Raw genomic sequence first — 3,055 nt, forward strand, 5'->3', positions numbered from 1 at the left:
TAGAAACAACCGACCATTGATGGGCAGTGATTAGCATTTCAAACCAGGTGAGTAACGATAGTCAATGGCCTTAATTCAACCATTTAATGTTGTCAAAGGTCGGAGCTCCTACATAAGAAGGTTGTGACCTCGGGTAGAAAAGATAGATGTAGAGAAGTAGTGAGCAGAAACTGTCCACCTCATTCCCTCATTATCCTCCTTTTTGTCGAGCAAACCACTCAGCAGCTCTTACATGATAACGTTCGGGTATGTGTTTAGTTGTTACGAACAACATGTGCTAGGTTGCAATTGTAGTTTTGTTGTGTCCTTGGAATCAAACGTGCATTGTAATCTCAAAGCACCGCCTGAGGGGATGAATCTGTTTTAAGGAAACTATATTAAATAGATGTCTCAACATATCTCTTTCCCATTCAGAATCAACCTCTTGACTCGTCGCTCAAGCAATAGCGACCTATTCAGACTTAGCCTCCCAACTTGGAACTCATCCCACACGGCACTCTGCCTCTTCACTCAAGCTAGCAGCTCACTAGGTTGGGCAGATTGGATCACTAAGGCAGTGGCTCACTCAAATTGATCAGACAATTAGACAGCTGGCAGTCAAGCAATTCTTGCGCACATTTCTAATTGGACTCGACACTCGAGAACTTAGCACTTAGAGTGCTCGGCTCCTGGACTTGGTCACTCAACAGTCGGGTGACTCAATCACTCACCACTTGCCCCTCAACCCGTAGGATCAAGTAGCACTCTACACTCGTCAGACTCAAGTGACAAGGCCAGCCTTCTATCTTCTCAATTGGCAAAGCGGCAAAGGTCATCTAGACAGATAAGTTTGAATTATTTTTTTGTAATTTAAAATTCAAACTATTCCCTTGTAACTCCAACAACAATCTTCGTAGCAAGATTGCCTAACACCCGAAACCCTGGCTTACTTCTTCTCTGCAATGGTTGGCCAATACTCTCTAGAGCTATAATAAATCAACAATAATTTATTGAATCACGTAGTCAGATTTTCATAATACCCAAGATGTGTATCGAATATTTATAAAAACACAATTATTTCCCATTAAACTCCTTATCAGTAGTTGACTGCTTATGAGCAGCCAATTGCTATAGATAGTCGAGTGCACTAGTCAATTTATATACTTACTGTGTTAAATTTGTGATCAACAATCGACTGTCCATAACTCATCAGTTGATTGTTAAACTTTTTGTACTCCAATTATGTTGAAGGACCATTACACAACTCTCAAAATATTTTAAAACTATGTTAATTTCAAAAGCTTACAACTCTCTATCTAGGCTATATAATTTGTCTGAGTGCATTGTTACACTTAGAATGATATAAGGAGTGGAATAAATTTTGTTTGAAGTGTTTTTGAGGTGTCTAAGATCATCAACAAGTTTTACACTTTTTGGAGCCTTCTAAATATAATGATGCCCTCGGACTTAGACTCCACAACCTAAATTGAAATATATGAGTTTTTAAAATCTTTATAACCTTGAGACAATTTGGCACAAGCTCATTAAAGGGCTTATGTTTATCATATTTACTCGCCAACACCACCAAAGAGTTCTATAACTCTTCTTATTTAAATCATGTAAAGATTTTTCAAATTCTAAAGACTATAGGGGCATACAAGTATTGGCCAAAAACTCACAGATGACCTTAAGAACCTTAGAATCAGTTCGAATTAGAACCATTACACATAATCATTACACTTCTGAGAGCCTCCTAAATGAAATCACGCCTTTAGACTTATATTTCACAGCCTAAGTTGTGAGATGTGAATTTTTGAAATCTTCACAACTTTAAACAACAAACTCATTAAAGAGCCTAGGTTTATCATACTTACTCATCAATACCACCAAAGAGTTCCTAAGACTCTCATAATTCAGATTAGGTAAAGATTTTAAAATTTTGGACACTGTAAGATCATCAACGACCTTAGGGACCTCATAATCACTTTAAATTAGGATCATGCATTCAAAGTCTCATGAGTGTAATCATAACCTCAAACCTATATAAACTTCACAACCTACTTTGAGAGATATGAATTTTTAAAATATTCACAATCTTAAGACAATTTGGTATAAGTTCATTAAGGGTTAGGTCTGTCATACTTACTCACCAACATCACCAATGGATTCCTAGAACTCCCCTGGTTTGGATAATGTTGAGATTTTAAAATTCTAGACATTGTAATGCTTTCAGTAATTTTTGGTCAAAAACTCGTTGATGACCTTAAGAACCTCAGAATCATTTCAAACTAAAATCATGACACTCTTGGTTCCTTCCTGAGTGTAATCATGCCCTCAAATCTAAATTCCACATCCTAAATTGAGATATGTAGATTTTTAAAATCTTCACAATTTGACACAAACTTATTAAAAGGTCTTGACTTGTCAGACTTACTCATAAGACCATCAAAGTGTTTTTAAGTCTCATAATTCAGATCATATTAAGATTTTAAAATTCTGGATACGGTAGAACAATTTGTAAGTTTTGACCCAAAAGATTTCATTCTTAATCTCTTGTTTGATTTAAGTTGGATGAATATATAAGTTTCTACAATCTATTTCGGTCTTAATCACTATTTATCTATGTAGTGTATGAAATTGATTTTCCAATATTTCTTCGAAAAGTCGATGTTTGCATTGCTATTCATGCTTGCAAGACGATCAATCAAAAACATGAGCTGGGATCTATTATTACGGAGTGCTCAAACATCAATGTAAACAATCATATCACATTTTATATAAGCATAATATTCTTTATCCTATTAGGTGGGATCAATTGGGATAGACAATATAAATCTTTCTATGCCAACTTCATCTCCTATTATATCAGAAATACTCTTTAGTAATGTATATGGATAATATATATAGCCTTTACCATCCGATTAATTTTAGAGATCATCGATCTAGTCTTATGAAAATTTTCTATTAATTACAAAAGTAAATCAAGAATCACAGATAGATCCTAATAGATGACTTGACATTAAAAGTTTTTAAAATTCTCCTGATGTAATGTGCCCTATTTAAAAATTCTTATTAC

The sequence above is a fragment of the Zingiber officinale genome, chromosome 11B (genome assembly GCF_018446385.1).
Source record: "Zingiber officinale cultivar Zhangliang chromosome 11B, Zo_v1.1, whole genome shotgun sequence".
NCBI lineage: Eukaryota > Viridiplantae > Streptophyta > Magnoliopsida > Zingiberales > Zingiberaceae > Zingiber > Zingiber officinale.